Genomic DNA, 22,219 nt, shown 5'->3' with positions numbered 1-22,219 from the left:
AAACGGCAGTGCCACAAATAAGTTGCACTATCATTATCAACTCTGCATCTTTTGGCTTCAACATTATCAATATGTGTGTCACTACTATGAAGATTTAACACAAATAGACCACTCTTTAATGGTGCATGACCATAAAAGATATTACTCATATAAATAGAACAACCATTATTCTCAGATTTAAATGAATAACCGTCTCGCATCAAACAAGATCCAGATAAAATGTGTGGGACTTGAGCATGATCTCCTACTGGATTGATACCTTGGTTCTCAAAAACTGAGGGAAATACTTACGCTAATTTGCTGCATCACCCTTTCCTCTTCAAGGGAAAACCAACGCAGTGCTCAAGAGGTAGCATTGCCAAATTTCGTTATCATAAAATGCGGCAATAGCTAACATGATTCGGACGGACTTAAGCATCGCTACGGGTGAGAAGGTCTCATCGTAGTCAACTCCTTGAACTTGTCGAAAACCTTTCGCATCAAGTCGAGCTTTGTAGATTGTAACATTACCATCAGCGTCTGTCTTCTTCTTGAAGATCCATTTATTCTCGATGGCTTTCCGATCATTGGGCAAGTCAACCAAAGTCCACACTTTGTTCTCATACATGGATCCCATCTCAGATTTCATGGCCTCAAGCCGTTTTGCAGAATCTGGGCTCATCATCGCATCCTCATAGTTCGTAGCTTCATCATGGTCTAGCAACATGACCTCCAGAATAGGATTACCCTACCACTCTGGTGTGGATCTTACTCTGGTTGACCTACGAGGTTCGGTAGTAACTTGATCTGAAGTTTCATGATCATCATCATTAGCTTCCTCACTAATTGGTGTAGGTGTCACAGGAACCGGTTTCTGTGATGAACTACTTTCCAATAAGGGAGCAGGTACAGTTACCTCATCAAGTTCTACTTTCCTCTCACTCACTTCTTTCGAGAGAAACTCCTTCTCTAGAAAGGATCCATTCTTAGCAACAAATGTCTTGCCTTCGGATCTGTGATAGAAGGTGTACCCAACTGTTTCTTTTGGGTATCCTATGAAGACACATTTCTCTGACTTGGGTTTGAGCTTATCAGGTTGAAGCTTTTTCACATAAGCATCAAAGCCCCAAACTTTAAGAAACGACAACTTTGGTTTCTTGCCAAACCATAGTTCATAAGGAGTCATCTCAACGGATTTAGATGGTGCCCTATTTAACGTGAATGCAACCTTCTCTAAAGCATAACCCCAAAACGATAGCGGTAAATCAGTAAGAGACATCATGGATCGCACCATATCTAGTAAGGTACGATTACGACGTTCGGACACACCATTACGCTATGGTGTTCCCGGTGGCATGAGTTGCGAAACTATTCCGCATTGTTTCAAATGTAGACCAAACTTGTAACTCAAATATTCTCCTCCACGATCAGATCGTAGAAACTTTATTTTTCTTGTTACGATGATTTTCCACTTCACTATGAATTCTTTGAACTTATGTTTCATTAAGTAGATATACCCATATCTGCTCAAATAATCTGTGAAGGTGAGAAAATAAGGATACCCGCCGCGAGCCTCAATATACATTGGACCACATACATCAATATGTTTGATTTCAAACAAATCTGTTGCTCGCTCCATTGTTCCAGAGAACGGCATTTTAGTCATCTTGCCCATGAGGCATGGTTCGCAAGTACCAAGTGATTCATAATCAAGTGATTCCAAAAGTCCATTAGTATGGAGTTTCTTCATGCGCTTTACACCAATATGACCCAAACGGCAGTGCCACAAATAAGTTGCACTATCATTATCAACTCTGCATCTTTTGGCTTCAACATTATCAATATGTGTGTCACTACTATGAAGATTTAACACAAATAGACCACTCTTCAATGGTGCATGACCATAAAAGATATTACTCATATAAATAGAACAACCATTATTCTCAGATTTAAATGAATAACCGTCTCGCATCAAACAAGATCCAGATAAAATGTTCATGCTCAACGCTGGCACCAAATAACAATTATTCAGGTCTAAAACTAATCCTGAAGGTAGATGTAGAGGTAGCGTGCCGACGGCGATCACATCAACTTTGGAACCATTTCCTACGCGCATCGTCACCTCGTCCTTAGCCAGTCTTCACTTAATCCGTAGTCCCTGTTTCGAGTTGCAAATATTTGCAACAGAACCAGTATCAAATACTTGGGGCAATTCCGCTTCCAGTGACCAGTCTGTTTGTAGTAGAAGCACTCAGTCTCAGGCTTAGGTCCAGACTTGGGTTTCTTCTCTTGATTGTCGTTCTTCTTGAAGTTCCCTTTCTTCTTCCCTTTACCCTTTTTCTTGAAACTAGTGGTCTTGTTGACCATCAACACTTGATGCTCCTTCTTGATTTCTACCTCTGCTGCCTTTAGCATTGCGAAGAGCTCGGGAATTGTCTTATTCATCCCTTGCATATTATAGTTCATCACGAACCTTTTGTAGCTTGGTGGCAGTGATTGAAAAACTCTGTCAATGACACTATCAACAGGAAGATTAACTCCCAGTTGAGTCAAGTGATTATGATACCTAGACATTTTGAGTATATGTTCATTGACAGAACTATTCTCCTCCATCTTGAAGCTGTAGAACTTATTGGAGACTTCATATTTCTCAATCCGGGAATTTGCTTGAAATATTAACTTCAAGTCCTGGAACACCTCATATGCTCCATGACGTTCAAAACGTCATTGAAGTCCCGGTTCTAAGCCGTAAAGCATGGCACACTGAACCATCGAGTAGTCATCAGCTTTACTCTGCCAGACGTTCTTAACGTCATCAGCAGCATCTGCAGCAGGCCTGGCACCCAGCGGTGCTTCTAGGACGTAATTATTCTGTGCAGCAATGAGGATAATCCTCAAGTTACGGACCCAGTCCGTTGAATTGCTACAATCATCTTTCAACTTTGCTTTCTCAAGGAACGCATTAAAAGTCAACGGAACAACAGCACGGGCCATCTATCTAAAATAACATAGACAAGCATAATACTACCAGGTACTAAGTTCTTGATAAATTTAAGTTCAATTAATCATATTACTTAAGAACTCCCACTTAGATAGACATCCCTCTAATCATCTAAGTGATCACGTGATCCATATCAACTAAACCATAACCGATCATCATGAGAAATGGAGTAGTTCTCAATGGTGAACATCACTATGTTGCTCATATCTACTATATGATTCACACTTGACCTTTTGGTCTCAGTGTTCCGAGGCCATATCTGCATATGCTAGGCTCGTCAAGTTTAACCCGAGTATTCTGCGTGTGTAAAACTATCTTACACCCGTTGTAGATGAACGTTGAGCTTATCACACCTGATCATCACATGGTGTCTCGGCACGACGAACTTTGGCAACGGTGCATTCAAGTTTTCAGCAAATATTATGAACCATATTTGCAATAATTCTCCGGTCTCATGATTACCCATATCAATAGCATAATCAACTAGCAACCATAATAATAAATCTCGGATGACAACACTTTCTCAAAACAATCATAATATGATATAACAAGATGGTATCTCGCTAGCCCTTTCTGAGACCGCAAAACATAAAAGCATAGAACCTTTAAAGATCAAGGACTGACTAGACATTGTAATTCATGGTAAAAGAGATCCAATCATAGTCACACCGAATGTAAACTAACAATAATGAATGCAAATGACAGCAGTGTTCTCCAACTGGTGCTTTTAATAAGAGGGTGATGACTCAGCATAAGAGTAAATAGATAGGCCCTTCGCAGAGGGAAGCAGGGATTTGTAGAGGTGTCAGAGCTCGGTTTTGAAATAGGGGTGAATAATATTTTGAGCGATATACTTTCATTGTCAACATAACAACCAATAGATGGCGATATCTTCCATGCTACACACATTATAGGCGGTTCCCAAACAGAATGGTAAAGTTTATAATCCCCCTCCACCAACAAATATCAATCCATGGCTTGCTCGAAACAACAAGTGCCTCCAACATACATCAGGTCCTAGGGGGAGTTTTGTTTTGCAATTATTTTTGATTTAGTTTGCATAAAGCATGGGACTGGGCATCCTGGTGACCAGCCATTTATCTCGTGAGTGAGGAGCGGAGTCCACTCCTCTTGAGAATAACCCGCATAACATGGAAGATACAGACAGCCCTAGTTGATACATGGGTTATTCGAGCATACAAAACAGGATGATTATTTGAAGGTTTAGAGTTTGGCACATACACTTGGAACGGCAGGTAGATACCGCATATAGGAAGGTATAGTGGACTCATGTGGAATAACTTTGGGGTTTAAGGAGTTTGGATGCACAAGCAGTATTCCCGCTTAGTACAGGTGAAGGCTAGCAAAAGACAGGGAAGCAACCAACTAGAGAGCGACAACAGCCATGTACATGCATTAAAATTAATAAACATTGGATGCAAGCATGAGTAGGATATAATCCACCATGAACATAAATATCGTGAAGGCTATGTTGATTTGTTTCAACTACATGCGTGAACATGTGCCAAGTCAAGTCACTTAAATCATTCAGAGGAGGATACCACCCTATCATACCACATCATAACCATTTTAATAGCATGTTGGCACGCAAGGTAAACCATTATAACCCATAGCTAATCAAGCATGGCATAAGAAACTATGATCTCTAATTGTCATTTCAAACATGTTTATTCATAACAAGCTGAATCAAGAACGATGAACTCATCATATTTATAAAAACAAAAGAGGTCGAGTTCATACCAGCTTTTCTCATCTCAGTCAATCCATCATATATCATCATAATTGCCTTTCACTTGCACGACCGAACGATGTGAATAATAATAAGAGTACACGTGCATTGGACTAAGCTAGAATCCGCAGGCATTCAATAAAACAGGAAAAGACATAGCAATATAGGCTCTTGGTTAAATCAACAATAAAGCATATAAGAGCCACTTCAACAATTTAATCATGGTCTCCTCCTACTGACCCCCAAAGAAAAGAAAAGAAATAAAATTATTTACACGGGAAAGCTCCCAACAAGCAAAAGAAGAACATGAAATATTTTTTTGTTTTCTTTTTAATTACTACTACAAGCATGGAAAGTAAATTAATTAAAAGCTATAACTAATTTTTTTGGTTTTTTCTTAAGGTTTATTAAACACATAAGAAGAAAGTATAAAAGGAAATAAACTAGCATGGATGATACAATGAAAAAGTATGAGCACCGACATCTAGCAATGAGTGTGTGTGAATATAAATGTAATGTCGGTGAGAAATACGTACTCCCCCAAGCTTAGGCTTTTGGACTAAGTTGGTCTATGGCCACGGCTGGCCTGGCTGATATCCATAATAATAGTTGTTGGGGTCGTACTGTGATGCAGCGGCTATCGCCTCCTGAGCTGCAGTGTGGCGACGAGTGGCCTCCCTAGTGTGTTCTCTGTTCCATAAATCCTCAAATATTCTAGAAAAAATCTTATTTAATTTTCAAGGCATTTGAAGAACTTTTATTTTTGAGGTATTTTTATATTGCACGGATAATTAGATAACAGACAGAAAAATATTTAATTTTATTTTATTTAATATAATTAACAGAAAGTAAAAGTGGGGTAGAGAAGGTTGTGCTTCTAGTTTCATCCATTTCATGCTCATCAAAAGGAATCCAATAACAAGGTTGCTCAAGTCTTGTTAACAAACTCATTCCGATTAACATGAAACCGGAGAAATTTCGAATAACACTAGGTTAGCTCAACGGGGATATGCACATCCCCAATAATAAGTATATCATATTTCTTCTTGACAATAGGAAGAGGAAATTCAAAACCTCCAAATATAATTGATGGAATTTTTCCGATAGAAATGATACTATGAACTTGAGGTTGTTTCCTCGGAAAGTGTACCATATGCTCATTACCATTAACATGAAAAGTGACATTGCCTTTCTTGTAATCAATAACAGCCCCTGCAGTATTAAGAAAAGGTCTTCCAAGAATAATAGACATACTATCGTCCTCAGGAATATCAAGAATAACAAAGTCCGTTAAAATAGTAAGGTTTGCAACTACAACAGGCACGTCCTCACAAATACCGACAGGTATAGCAGTTGATTTATCAGCCATTTGCAAAGATATTTCAGTAGGTGTCAACTTATTCAAGTCAAGTCTATGATATAAAGAGAGAGGCATAACACTAACACTGGCTCCAAGATCACATAAAGAAGTTTTAACATAGTTTCTTTTAATGGAGCATGGTACAGTAGGTACTCCTGGATCTCCAAGTTTCTTTGATATTCCACCCTTGAAATTATAATTAGCAAGCATGGTGGAAATTTCAGCTTCTAGTATCTTTCTTTTATTTGTAACAATATCTTTCATGTACTTAGCATAAGGATTCATTTTGAGCATATCAGTCAATTGCATACGCAAAAAGATAGGTCTAATCATTTCAGCAAAGCGCTCAAAATCCTCATCATCCTTTTTCTTGGATGGTTTGGGAGGAAAAGGCATGGGTTTCTGAACCCAAGGCTCTCTTTCTTTACCATGTTTCTTAGCAACAAAGTCTTTCTTATCATAACATTGATTCTTTGATTATGGGTTATCAAGATCAACAGCAGGTTCAATTTCTACATCATTATCATTACTAGGTTGAGCATCATTATGAACATCATCATTAACATTTTCATTAGGTTCATGTTCATTGCCAGATTGTGTTTCAACATCAGACATAGAGATATCATTTGGATTATCAGGTGGTTCAGCAATAGGTTCACTAGAAGTTTGCACAGTTCTATCATTTTTCTTTTTCTTCTTTTTAGAAGAACTAGGTGCATCAATTTTATTTCTGTGAGAATCTTGCTCAATTCTTTTAGGGTGGCCTTCAGGATACAAAGGTTCCTATGTCATTCTACTAGTTCTAGTAGCCACTTTAACAGCATAATCATTTTTCTTACTATTCATCTCATCGAGCAATTCCTTTTGAGCTTTAAGTACTTGTTCTACTTGAGTGGTAACCATAGAAGCATGTTTGCTAACAAGTTTAAGTTCACCTCTAATATTAGCCATATAATCACCCATGTACTTAATCATATCATCATCTTGTTTTAATTGTCTACCAAAATAAGCATTGAAGTCTTCTTTCATAAACATAAAATTATCAAAGTCATCCAAGCATTGACTAGCAATTTTAGCAGGGGGGATTTCAGCTTTATCATATCTATCGAGAGAATTTACCTTTACTACCTATGTCGGGTTATCGGGGTCTGGAGGTTCTTCAATAAATAAAGGATTAAGATCATATGTTTCTTCGACAGGCGGTACATTAAGACCATGTATTTCTTCAATAGGAGGTAAATTATTAACATCTTCAGCTTTAATACCTTTTTCTATCATAGATTTCTTTGCCTCTTGCATATCTTCGGGACTGAGAAATAGAACACCTCTCTTCTTCGGAGTTGGTTTAGGAATAGGATCATTAATTGGAGTAGGAGCTGGCTCAGGAGGTGCCCAATTATTTTCATTTGTCAACATATTTTTCAATAAGATTTCAGCTTCATCCGGTGTTCTTTTCCTGAAAAGAGAACTAGCACAACTATCCAGGTAATATCTAGAAGCATCGGTTAGTCCATTGTAAAAGATATCAAGTGTTTCATTTTTCTTAAGAGGATGATCAGGTAAAGCATTAAGTAACCTGAGAAGCCTCCCCCAAGCTTGTGGGAGACTCTCTTCTTTAATTTGCACAACGTGGTATATTTCCTTTAAAGAAGCTTGTTTCTTATGAGCAGGGAAATATTTAGCAGAGAAGTAGTAAATCATATCCTGGGGACTACGCACACAACCAGGATCAAGAGAATTAAACCATATCTTAGCATCACCCTTTAATGAGAACGGAAATATTTTAAGGATATAAAAGTAGCGATCTCTCATCATTAGTGAACATGGTAGCTATATCATTTAATTTAGTAAGAGGTGCCACAACAATTTTAGATTCATAGCCATGAAAAGGATCAGATTCAACCAAAGTAACTATATCAGGATCAACAGAGAATTCATAATCCTTATCAGTAACACAGATAGGTGAAGTAGCAAAAGCAGGATCAGGTCTCATCCTAGCATTTAGAGATTGCTTGTTCCATTTAGCTAATAACCTTTTGAATTCATATCTATCTTTGCAAGCTAAAATAGCTGAAGAAGCTTCTTGATCAAATAAATAACCCTCGGGAATAACAAGTGATTCTTCATCATCACTTTCATCTTCATAATAATATTCAATATTTTCAATCTCTCTAGCCCTAGCAAGTCATTCCTCGAGAAAATCACTAAGTGGCATAGTAGTATCAGGCGTAGAGGTAGTTTCATCATAAGTATCATGTATAGCAGAAGTAGCATCATCAATAACATGCGACATATCAGAACGAATAGCAGAAGCAGGTTTAGGTGTCGCAAGCTTACTCAAAACAGAAGGTGAATCAAGTGCAAAGCTAGATGGCAGTTCCTTACCTCCCCTCGTAGTCGAGGATAAATTGTTGTCTTAGTGTCTTTCATATTCTTCATAGTGTCCAGCAGATATAAATCCCAAGTGACTCAAAGAATAGAGCTATGCTCCCCGGCAATGGCGCCAGAAATTTGTCTTGATAACCCACAAGTATAGAGGATCGCAACATCTTTCGAGGGTAGAGTATTCAACCCAAATTTATTGATTCGACACAAGGGGAGCCAAAGAATATTATCAAGTATTAGCAGCTGAGTTGTCAATTCAACCACACCTGGAAACTTAGTATCTGCAGCAAAGTGTTTAGTAGCAAGTTATATGATAGTGATGGTAACGGTAACAAAAGAGTAACGAAAGCAAAGTAATGTTTTTGGTATTTTGTAGTGATTGTAACAATAGCAACGGGAAAGTAAATAAGCGTAAACCAGTATATGGAAAGCTCGTAGGCATCGGATTAATGATGGATAATTATGCCGGATGCGGTTCATCATGTAACAATCATAATATAGGGTGACACAGAACTAGCTCCAATTCGTCAATGTAATGTAGGCATGTATTCCGAATATAGTCATACGTGCTTATGGAAAAGAACTTGCATGACATCTTTTGTCCTACCCTTCCGTGGCAGCGGGGTCCTAATGGAAACTAAGGGATATTATGGCCTCCTTGTAATAGAGAACCGGAAGAAAGCATTAGCACATAGTGAATACATGAACTCCTCAAACTACGGTCATCACCGGTAAGTATCCCGATTATTGTCACTTCGGGGTTAACGGATCATAGCACATAATAGGTGACTATAGACTTGCAAGATAGGATCAAGAACTCTCATATATTGATGAAAACATACTAGGTTCAGATCTGAAATCATGGCACTCGGGCCCTAGTGACAAGCATTAAGCACAGCAAAGTCATAGCAACATCAATCTCAGAACATAGTGGATACTAGGGATCAAACCCTAACAAAACTAACTTGATTACATGATAAATCTCATCCAACCCATCACCGTCCAGCAAGCCTACGATGGAATTACTCACGCACGGCGGTGAGCATCATGAAATTGGTGATGGAGGATGGTTGATGATGACGACGGCGACTAATCCCCCTCTCCCGAGCCCCGAACGGACTCCAGATCAACCCTCCCGAGAGGTTTTAGGGCTTGGCGGTGGCTCCGTATCGTAAAACGCGATGATTTCTTCTCCCTTATTTTTTTCTCCCCGAAAGCAGTTCTATAGAGTTGGAGTTGGAGTCGGGAGGTCTCCAGGGGGCCCATGAGGTAGGGGGCGAGCCCTAGGGGGGGGGCGCCCCCCACCCTTGTGGCAAGGGTGTGGACCCCTGGTCTTCATCTTTGGCGAGGATTTTTTATTATTTATTGTAAGATATTCTGTGGAGTTTTAGGTCATTCCGATAACTTTTGTTTTCTGCACATAAAACAATATCATGGCAATTCTACTGAAAAAAGCATCAGTCTGGGTTAGTTCCATTCAAATCATACAAGTTAGAGTCCAAAACAAGGGCAAAAGTGTTTGGAAAAGTAGATACGACGGAGACGTATCAATGCCATTAATAGCCGCACGCACTTCAGCCTTGCAGAACGAGGCCATAAGGGCCACATTGTCCGCAGGCGAGACACAGCTGTGGGCCGGCCAAATGTCTTCCGCAAGGGCAAGACCTCACCGAGGTGAGGCATAGAATAGGTCTCTGTAAAAGCCGTCTACATGGGCTCGGATGTCCTCCGGCCGCTGCACGAGGGTCTCTCCGTTCTAAAGGACCAGGATGGAGTTACGGCGTCGCCGGCCGTTAGCTATGGCCTAGAAGTAGGCGGTATTGGCATCCCCCTTGAGGACCCAATTCTGCGTACCCCACAAGCGCCGGTAAGCCTCCTCATCCATGTAGATGAGCGTGAGTTGGTCTTCCAGGTCATACCTAAGCATCCATTCCTCGGCTGGTAGGCCTACGGTATCAGCCCGCAGATCGAGGGATTGGATGCCCTCAAGCAGGGCTTTCTTACGCTCATGGATGTCCCGACCCACGTTTGCACCCCATCCTTTCATGAATTGTCGTGACCGCTTCGCACAAAAGTGCCAGGAGTCGACGGCCGAGAGGGAACGATGGGGGAATCACACGCCTCGTGCCACCGGGCGACCACCGCTGTAGCAAATCTAGGCTGGCGCAACCAGAAAGTTTCGAAGCGGAAGCGGGGCGGCAGGGGGGAACACTCGTTCTCCGAAGAGAGGAGGAGGGGAACGTGATCGGGACCAATCCACTTAATCGCCCAGAGCAATGCTAGGGGGCAACAAATGTCCCACTCAGGAGAGGCGAAGACCCTGTCTAGGACCGAGTGGGTCTGCTCCACTTGGCGGTTGGTCCAAGTGAACCTGGCGCCGACTCTATCGAGCTCGTGATGCCCCATATCCGCGATGCAGTCATTGAACATCTGCATCCGGGGGAAGTTGACCTAATTATTGCTCTTGTCTTCCTCTATCCGGATGACGTTGAAGTCGCCGCCCACCACTACAGGTAGTTGGGCGGCCGCCACCTTCCTATGGAGTTCATCGAGGAAGGCCTCAGAACGGCGGTGATCGGAAGGGCCATAAACCGCAATAATCTCCCATTTGAAGTTTAGGGCCCGCTCGAAGATCTCCATTCTAACAAAGAACTCGCGCCGGTCCATGCTTCCAACCTCAAAGGTGGCATCCTTCACCCCAAGAAGGATGCCACCCGAGTGGACCATACTCCCACTAGAAGGGAGCCAGTGCTAAGCAAAAAGGTCGGAGCTCAAATGCTCGAGCTCCGATAGGGAAAATTCCATGCGCATCATTTCCCGGATGGCCACTATGTCAATTCACTCGGTACGCATGTCCTCTATCAGTTGGCGGCGGCGGCCATCTTGGCCGAAGCCGTGGATGTTCCAGAAGAGGGTCCGCATCACGAACCATCGGGGGGCTGCTTGACCCCAAGACTCGTGATGCGCTCTGGGGGCGGAGGGCTACGGTGCGAGAGCGGGTACGGCCCCGGATCTCCACAGGTGCGGCGGCCGAACGCTCGGGGCAGCCCCAGAAGGGGCGCCCGAGGAGGTCGGAAGGCGTGCACGGGCCTCGGCAAGACGCGCATCGAGGTTTTCCCTCGCGCGAATAGCCTCAATCTGAACTAGCGGGGGGGGGGGGGGGGGGGGCAATCTCTCCCCGCAACACTATGGTCGAGTCCGCCGCCACCTTAGCGAGGTGGTCCAAGCGGAGCCGACTCCAAGGCGGAAAACGAGCACGTAGCAGGGGTAGCTGGGATGGATAGGGTACCTCCTATTGTTCAAATCTGCGAGGTTATATTACCCCTGTCTTATTTTTATTAATTAATTTAGTGAATATACCCCCGGCGCGGCCGGGTTCTTGGCTATATGGATCTTCACTTAGGTTGATGGTCTTCATCTAAAATTTTGGTTTGATGGAGGACTCGATTGTTGGGGAGCAATGAAAAATAGAGAGGAAGGTTGGAGGAAGCAACGGTGGACATGAAATATGAAATCGAAAAGAAGCATTGGTGGAGGAAGCCATGCCCTTCTCATGATCCTTCGCATAGAATCGCCACGGTAAAAACTGTCAGAACAGTGTAATGTATTAATGCCTCGATCGTTGTTACTGACTGAAGAAACTACACGGAATTCCATAAAATGTCAGAACACTGAAATATATTGGTCCCTCATTCCCGACTCACCGCCGTCCCGGCGATCCACCGTCTCCTGGCTGTCGCTAGCTTTGACGCCCTTCTCTTTTGCAAGAAATTAAAGCTGCAGCTAGACGGATATCCTTTTTGACGCCCAGTGCAGGTTTGCTCCCATGCCCACATGTCACACCACGGGCAGTTTCTACTTGCTCACGCCAGCTTACCATTTACTCACATCGGACAGTAGGGTTGGGCTGTCATCCTCAGAAGCTACCCTCGTCCTGCTACGATCCTGACCTCCACGACCAAACTTCCAAACCTAATTCTCCTCACCGCCGGAATAGCAGCCGTCTCTGGCAAAGGAGATGGAGGCCGGCGGTAGTAGTAGGAGGAGTGAGACTACAAGCAGGAAGAGGAAGATTATTTCGGTCCTCCCCATGAAGCAACGCGGTCGCACGCAGATCCTTGCGAAACGGTGGCTTCCCCTCTGGCGCTCTCTTCCTCTCAACATCAACTGCGGTGAAATCGCCCGTTCTAATCATGGTAAGCTCGGTGATGTGTTACAACGCATAATTTCCTCCCACCAAGGCGACTGCCACCGCTTCTGCATTCGCCCATTCTTGGCCACGAACATGGAGAACGATGCTGCCGTGGACGCCTGTCTCCTGTCCCCCGCTCTGAATAAACTCAAGGAGCTTGAGTTCTACCGTCGGCCGTGGCACAATTGGCAGAGGGTGCCGGCACCAACATCTATCTTCCGTTTTTCGCCCACCCTCTGTGTCGCCCAATTCGGACATTGCACACTCACGGACGACATCATTCAAGGGCTTCACTTCCCGCAGCTTAAGAAGCTCGGTCTTGATTATGTCTTCCTCTCGGAGTTCTCACTCAGCAGCATGATTGCCGGCAGCCCTTCTCTCGAGGTCTTGTTAATTACTCGGTGCAGTGGAGCCCGTTGCCTCCGGATCCATTCATTTACCCTTAGAAGCATTGAAGTCGGCAATTCTTCGCCAGATCCATCCATGGAGGAGCTGATCATCGAGAGTGCCCCTCATCTTGAAAGATTATTCCATCTTGATCAGAACGAGGATTTGCATGTATCAGTGCTCTCAGCGCCTAAGTTGGAGACCCTAGGTTGTTGTACTAACTCCACCAGGCTCGTGTTTGGTTCCACAGATATTCATCAGGTAACTGATCTTCTTCATTTTTACCATCCTCAGCCTTCTATATAACTTGCATTTCAGTGCATACAGAAATTACATATGCTCTGCAAACCTATGTATATTATTGTCTAATGTTGGATTTCATGCTTTTATGAAGGGACCGCGCATTGAAATTGGTAGCCTTTCAACAGCACTGTGCAGAATCAAGTCTTTGCATCTCTGTATGCGTACTCTATGTTTGGACATGGTTATTGAAATGATGAGATGTTTTCCGTGCATGGAGAAGTTGTACATTCAGGTGATCATTGTTTCACCGATAGTACATTTTGTTTGATTGCTTTATTGATCTACTTGTTATTGTGAAGTTGTTATATATTTGGTTTGTCAATGTTCTTTTCAGTGCGAGAAATCTGGGACGAAGAATTTGTGGCGTCGTAAACACCGGGACCTTCTCAGTTCTTTTGTCATCCGTCTAAAAAAAATAGTTTTGGATTATTATCGGGCCAAAAAATCTGACATTGATTTTGTAACCTTTTTCGTACTGAATGCTAGAGCTCTAGAGTCGATGACGGTTTTAGTCAAGAGCAACGATGAGGAGTTCTTGGCAAAACAGCGTCAGAAGCTTCTCCTACAGAGCAAGGCTTCAGATGGGGCTGAAATTAATTTCGTACTCAAGGTGGACGCAAATCCTGGGACATATTATAGTATAAGTCTGTGATTTTGATTTAATGTACATATGGATGTGTGTTGTATTGGTTACTCATGAGCTTTTCATATTAGCGAATAAAAGAATTTATGATGGATGTGTGATTGGGCAATGCATATTTGGGCTTTGTCAACCGAAGTCTCACTTTCAACGATAGTTAGAGTTAACCCTCAAAAGGCGAAATCAAACAAAAGATATGCAAATCCACCATGTAAACACTCGGCATAGGCAATTTTAGCGAATTCATATAACCATAATGTACTTTTCACTTGTTTTCCTTAACAACAACAAAGCTTTTAATCCCAAACAAGTTGGGGTAGGCTAGAGGTGAAATCCACAACAATGCCTTTGCACTTCTTTTCCTATAGATGAAAAAAATATATTAAACCTTGGAGATCAATGCTTGGGTACCATGGAACATAAAGAGTCATGTAATGCACAAACCCGCCTTGGGAAAGAAATGATTGCACATATCTGACACTAGTGCTTTTAAATGACTGTTGATTTATTTTTCTTTCTGAAAAAGATAAAGTGGTTGTCTTCTAGATTTTTCTAAAAAGGACCAACCAATCTTCTAGAAACTATCAAAAAAATGCAAACATGACTTTGAGCACTTTGCAGTGATATATTAAACTCTAACCAATAGTCAAATTCCTAGCTAGATGAGGTCTTTCAGTAACTTTCAAGGTATCGAACAATTTAATTCAATAATTGAGTGGTAACTGGTAAATGATAATTCAAGCGAAGGATATATGTTTATAAATCTTATATCATATAGCTAAAATTTGCTGAACGATTGTGAAATATTGACTCATCGATGGTAGTGGGAATAATATTAGCATAAGCTGCATAATATGAATTGCGCCTATGAGGCGCTCTGTGTACTATTATTTACTCTATGAAGCTTATGTATTAACACCACTGTGTGAATGGGGGCAATCCTCCTTTTCGGAAAAAAACACACTGTGTGAATGGGGGCGCGTTACTATTGAATCTGTACTAATTATATGATGAGTCATCACATAGAGGAACAAATATGTGAAGTGGTAAAAAAGGATAACATGTGGTTATTTCATTGCAAACAAGTTTTTTTCTTCACAAAACAAGGAGTACATGTCAATACACATATAAAGGAGAAGATAGTGCATAGTGTTCTAGGATGCAGAATAAATCATTACGTATAAATCACATGGCTGTGTGGTTGTGCTAATCAATTGAAAATGCTTTCACATCTACATATTTGGATGTGGTTCACCTAGTTATTATTAGACCTTTCTTGCTCATATTCGAAACAAAACAATAGCTCTTGGACTACGATGCTTATCAAACAAATTGACAAAATTAAAGTTGAACTTTGTTATAAGCTGGGTAGGCAAATACAACCATTTGATGAAATTTTCGTTCAAGAGAAAAAGAAAACTAAAATTATGTACAAACTGAAAAGGGGCAAAGACCGTCATATTCATATACCCCCAGTTTGTAAACACATTCAAATACTGGTCAATCTACATAAGAAATGTTGCTTTATCAGAGTAACGAACATAGGATTGGATGGGATCCATGACTTTTTATCAGGCTCCAACAATGAATAGGCCTGAGACAGAAATGTTTTGCTATAACTGAAATACTATTGCACCTACACGGCAAACACAATCTAACAATAAATTTAAGGTATTGTTGGGTAATTTCTTAAACCATTGGGTTCTTGGTTTCTGATATGCTAAATCGGGGTTAGAGTTCCTTTATTGACATTTTCTAGTATTTCTCTGATCTTGATTAGTAGCATGCATGCTTATTCGAACTTGCTTTTATGAAGACATCTTAGTGTAGCACAGCCGCGTGCAGGAAGACAGGCAAGCTGTAGACTATGGCATAGCATTCATCCTCACCATGATCTGCGCTCCATGCATGCATGAAAAAGTTCCTTTGGACGGGCATCACATATGCAAGGGACTGTTCCACGGGCAAGCTGCAGAACATGGCATACCATTTATCCAGGCCACGATCAGTTTTCCATCAAGTAGTTTTTTGGGTGGAAAGCACATCTGCCAGGCAGCAGGACCGTTCTTGTCTCGCGCCCGACAGCAGGACCGAGCTCGTCTCGCGCCCGGTGCTCTGGATGGGTCGATGGAGGCCAGTTTTGGCCGACCTATTGGGTTTCGGCATTGGGGGCAGCCCAGGGGAAAGGCGGGCCCTTTCCGCCCGTATCTTTGGTTGGGGTTGCGGTGGGTCTCGAGCGAGGTGGTGTCAAGGTCTGGGATGCCGGGGCGGCGGCCCTGGTGGTGGTTCCCCGGTTCTCATGGGCGGAGCCTGTGGTTAGGTGCTGCCCGATGGCCATGGTCGTGTGGATGGCATAGTCGCTGGGGTGTGGCGTCCGGTGGTGGTGAGTGTTGGCCGGGGTGAAAACCTGATCTATTTCCTTCTTGAAGGCGTCGTCGCGGCTCTCATTGCCCGTCTTGTTCTTCCAGGGGAAACACCGATCCTCGGGTCGGGCGGTGGCGGCGCTCTAGTGTCGTAACCTTCCTGAAGGCGCCGCCTTGGAGCACACGGTTCGTCATAAGTGGCTTCACCTCTCGCGGTGGCATGCTCACGGTTGAGGACTCAGGTTGCTCTTGTAGTACTAGGGGTAGTGTTGATGCGCTCAACGCCTTTGTATCCTACCTTGGGCGTGTGCGTGTGTTGTGGTGGAGTGCGTTTGTATCTGAGTTGTGATCGGTCGGTGCTTTTTATATAAAGCAGGGCGAAAGCTTTTTTCAGTAAGCACATCTGCAATGGCTTGTTATACTGTTATACGGTTTCCACTCGTGTCCTCTATGGGAGGAGCGATGCTGGAGGGGGGGGGCAGAGTATATATCACTCTATTGGGACATCATTGGCTTCCTTATTTGCTGAAAGATTAGACTCGTCGAATCTGTGCCTTTGGTGATGGATGTGGCCTATTGCACTGGTAGAAAAAGGGCTTTTAGTCCCGGTTCGTAAGGGCCTTTAGTCCCGGTTCTGGAACCGGGACTAAAGGCCCTCCACGTGGCCGGTCCACCTTTAGTCCCGGTTGGTAACACCAACCGGTACTAAAGGAAATTTCCTGATTTTTTTTTTGAAATTTTTTTTTGAATTTTTTTTTTGAAATTTTTTTATTTTCAAATTTCTGAATTATTTTAACCTCTAATCTCTAATCACCCGTCATCACTGCTCAATTTAATCTCTAATCACCCCTCATCATTCCAAATCATCTCACTTCCCGAACGGTTACCCATCCTCTCACTACTCCAGCCTGAGCACGCTTAACTTTCGGGTTCTATTCTCCCTCGTTTCCAAGTCTGCACTTGTTGTTTTCCTGACAATAGTAAGATGCCAATCCTATTAACCCTCAGGAATTTAGCTTGAGCATGAAGTCACATATTTCACTGTTTGAGTTTAAAACTATTGTTCTAAAAAACAATAATTTTTTAGTAACACTAATATTTTTGAATAAGTAGTTTGACCATTGTTTGACCACAGTTTGACCATAGTTTGACCAGATTTGACCAAAATTCAAAAAAGGTGAAATAATTATTTAATAACACTAATATTCTTGAATAATTATTTAGTAACACTAATACTTCTTGAATAAGTATTTAAAAAAACTAAAATTTAAAAAAACTGAAATTTGAGCATAACTTTTTTTCCTTTCAGAATTTGAGGATTCTAGAAATTTGCAAACAAGCCGTAGGCGGTCTCCATCGGATGTAACTTTTCAGGTAGATGATTTTTCATATAAATTTTTTTTTCATCCGAGTTCGTATGCAAAAGTTATGCCCATTTTACAAATTCCAGAGAGATTTTGTAAATAAAGTCGAAATTCATATTTGTAAATTTTCCCAACAACTAGACCACATATCACATGTGAAACTTATTTTCTTTTATTTTTTTGACATTTCCAGCATTTTCTTTTGTTTTTTTAAAAATTGAAAAGGCGGTCCACGGGGGGGGGGGGGGGGAGGGGGGGGGGGTAGAGTTTGAAAATGGGACCTTTAGTACCGGTTCGTGCCACGAACCGGGACTAAAGGTCTCATCCCCATTAGTCCCGGTTCCTGCCTCAAACCGGGACTAAAGGTCTAATCTTTAGTCCCGGTTTGTGGCACGAACCGGGACCAATGGTTGTGGGCCAGGAGCGAGGCCCATTGGTCCCGGTTCATCCCACCAACCGGGACCAAAAGGTCCAGATGAACCGGGACTAATGCCTTAGCCGCACAAACCGGGACCAATGCTCACATTAGTCCCGGTTCTAGACTGAACCGGGACTAATGGGCTAAGCCGGCCTGGACCATAGCCCTGTTTTCTACTAGTGTTGGTAGTTAATATCCATGCATATGTGCCACTTCCGCCAATCCGGGGTTGTTGGTCATTACCGTTAGTGCATCGCAACCGAGGCAGAGCGGGTGCATCATGCGAATTGTTGAATTTTGATGCTTGGCAATCAAGTGTGTTTCTCCTGCAAAATAACGTTTGAAAATGGCCATAATTGATGTGTGAGTTTGTCGTATGCCCCTTTCGCTCGTGATGGCATACAACTAATGAACAGAACTTGCATGCATTGGATATCGGATTACGTGCGAGTGAGAGGGGAGACGAGAAAGTATCAACATTTTTATTATCAACACTAATAAATTTAGCCTGCGGATGGAGGAAGTATTTATGTTTTGCTTTCACTCTGCAATGCTACCAATGATTACTTCTTTATCGCTGCAATTTCTATTTCGTAATGTGAAAACTGGTGGCTTTGATGCCTGCCATTGTGTCCTCTGAAACAAATCATGTATATATGCTTCTAATACTATTAATGATGCATTATAATTGTATGTTTCATACCATCATAGGGATTTGATGCTTCCAACAATACAAACCCTGCTTTGTAATCCTTAGCTAGATTTCTCTTTAAGAAGCAGACGCATTTAATTTTCTTCCTTTGTGAACAATTTTATTTCTTCTCTCCAAGAGACTCCTCTTTGTGGATCATGCACCTTTTGGTAGTGTGAACTGATTAGTTAAGTTTGTTTATATTATTGGCACAACTTGGTTAATTAATTGTTCTACCTGAAAAAATAAATACCCAAATTACAATTATCAGTTTACTATGGATACGATATAGTGCAATTTTCAATTCTTTCCTGTGAAACATGTTAGTAACAGATCGAGTTCTTTTGTAGATTTTTTTCAAATGGAGGCACTAGATTTACCTCATCTCATTAATTAAGAAGAGAAGAATAGAGTTTGGTGGTTACATGACCAAAAAGGTCAAAAAACAAAGAGATCACTCTCCCGGTATTAAATTACCCAAATATTTTGCCCCGGCAAACACCCAGAGCCTTGCTTTTGCTTTGATTAACGCAACCACTTGCTGGGCAAGGAGGCCCCTTGTTGTGAAATACTCTCACATTCCATATTGCCCACCAGACAAGCATCTTCAATGAATTGTACACGTTCATGTTGGCACCGGGTAGCCTACGACAAGAATCTTACCACTTTGGCACTGATGAAAGAGCGGACCAGGTGCTACACTAGTAGAAAAAGGCCCATTTGTCCCGGTTTCAGAGGCCCATTTGTCCCGGTTCTGGAACCGGGACTAAAGGGTCGGGACTAAAGCCCATCACCTTTAGTCCTGGTTCGCTTATGAACCGGGACATATGGTGCTCCACGTGGCCGCTGCGGCGAGTCCAAGCAGATGGTGCTCCAGGTGGTTCGCTTACAAACTCGACACACTAGCTAGTAAGAAAATGAATGAACCATTAAGTACACAAGATCGTCATGAACATATACAGTGAGAAGTGACCGACCTCTCCTTCTTTGAAAGATTTGTCGAACAACAACTTTTCGTATATCTATCTGACGCTACTAGCTACATATATACAATATAAGATCTCTTACAATCCCTAACATCCGTAGTCAATTTCCACATGGTATTCTCCAACTGGTTTGATGACGTGGTCAATAAGAATCCCGCCAATTCCTCTTGAATTGCTCATATGTGATCTTGTGGTAGGAGTTCATCCTACATCTGCCAGATCTAAATTGAAGAAGAGGGTCAATACATGTGTATGAATGAAACTCAACACAAATGATGATAGTAAAATAAAATTGTGAATATTTTTGCTTACACACTTCATATTGTTCTTCAGAGTAGCCCTGCTTATTAGAGGTCGTCGCGTTGTAGATGAACTCGCAAATGTAGTGTCCATAGAAATCATTCTCGGCTTCCTGCCACAAGCACTTTACAGGAAATAGAGGTCAATCAAACTGATAAACAAGCATGATAAATGGTATTGATGAAACTAGCTAGAATCAATGGGAGATGCGCGAAACTAGGTAGTAGTACTTACGCTCGGGTGTTTAAAAATCGCAGCTCGGTCGGCAGTCCCGGAGAAATTGCGGCGAACTCTTTTCAAACCCTGCTAGACAAAGAAAATAATTACTTGATATCAGGAAACGAACAAGTTGCCGATATGGTGCGAGAATGATCGATTGAACTTACTTATGGAGCATTCGAGTCATCTCCGCATAGTCCTCGGGATCTTTTCGTCTCGAGTCTAAGATGGTTACTACTCACGGCTCAAGCTTAATCTCTAGGAGAATAAAGTGGAAGCTGCGCATGCATGCATAACTCATCAGTTACATTACTATAACCTCGAGTAATAAGAGAAACCAAATATGCACAAGACAGTAACACTAACTTGAAATTAATTGAAAGGAAAGAGTATTTTATCTTTGCTTTGATTTTTGAGCAACAATTGTAGCAAGTTGTCCTCAGTTTCTGTGACATTCTTTTTAACCGTCCATTCATGTATGACATTTGGGTTAATGAACCCAATGTCATAGATTTGTGCTTTTTTGCGTTCGGCGATCTTCAATCTGCATAATATAGTAAGGACAATTATATATATATATGCAATGAAAGAGTTGACCTATATATAGAGACTTAATTACAGAAAGTAGTACTTACAGATAGTAGCAAGCCACGAGTGATTTTTCGAGTGCCTTCTAATTGTAGAACTGGAAAAACTCATCAAAATCAAAAGTTAACTGATCTTGTCCAATGAAGTCGTGGTCCTCTTTAATTCTCATCGACAAAGCCTCCTTCCCAGACTCGCTGCAGGTTTTCATGTACCATTGATGGAATCTTCGCACCATCGTTGTTAGAGGAGGACTTCCATCTTTGACGAGAGGATTCCCGTACTGGTATCTGAATTGGTCCACCTCCATTGTATCTAAATGTACATCATCGCCCAGGTAATCACCAAGATTGGTACCGTGCACCATCCCCGGCAGATTTGCGACGATATCGCTAGACACCTTGAGCGGGGGGCATGATTGGTTCGCATGTTCACCGAGCTGTGGAATTTTTTCCCACTTACTCGTTTTGCTAACCTTTTATCACTTGAAGTAGCTCCCGACCGGCACGCATCTTACAATGTCTTTTTAAGACAACGGACATGGTTGTCATCCGGCGAAGGCGGTGGTGGTCGCTTCAGGGCATCGATAGTGTGCTTCGCGTTCACCGGATCTATCATCTCCTTTGGAGGTGGAGGTTTCTTTGCAAAAAGTCCCTCACTTGGGCTTCAATGATCTCCGTGTTTTCCTCCACGGTCCTGTCGTATGGTAACTTCTCAAGAGGCTTGAGAGATGGACCGTATCTGTATTGCCTCACGCCTCTGGCTGTACTGCTAGCCGCCGGAGCAGGAGGTGTCTCTCTTCCGTTGTTGCTTACGAGGCGGAGAAGGACGAGGAGTGCTCAGACGCGCCGGAGCAGCCGGAGCAGTGGCATTTGTCTTCCGCCGTTGCTGATGAGGTGGAGGAGGAGGCGGACTGGTCGGACGCGCCAGAGCAGCCGGAGATGGAGGCGGAGTGCCGACCTCACGCGCTAGAGAAGGAGGAAAAGTGCCCAGATCTCTCACCGGAGGAGGAGGAGGCGGAGTGCCCTGACTCGCCGGAGGAGGAGGAGGAGGCGGGGGCGTCCAGTTCGAAATCTGGATGTGCTCCTTCCTCCATAGACATGGAGTCTTCAGAGCAAGACCCAGCTGAGTCTCCCCTTCACCTGTTGGGTAGTCAAGCTCGCGCTCCTCATATCCCTCCATTACTTCATCCACCATCACAATAGCATAGCCATGTGAAATCGGATGGCAGCGAGATGTTCCATTGGGTTGAGGAGGTGCAACAGAGCCGACAACCGCCTTGACTTTGAGGTTCTG

The sequence above is a fragment of the Triticum urartu genome, chromosome 5 (assembly GCF_003073215.2).
Source record: "Triticum urartu cultivar G1812 chromosome 5, Tu2.1, whole genome shotgun sequence".
NCBI classification, from domain to species: domain Eukaryota; kingdom Viridiplantae; phylum Streptophyta; class Magnoliopsida; order Poales; family Poaceae; genus Triticum; species Triticum urartu.
This window is presented reverse-complemented; position numbering follows the sequence as displayed.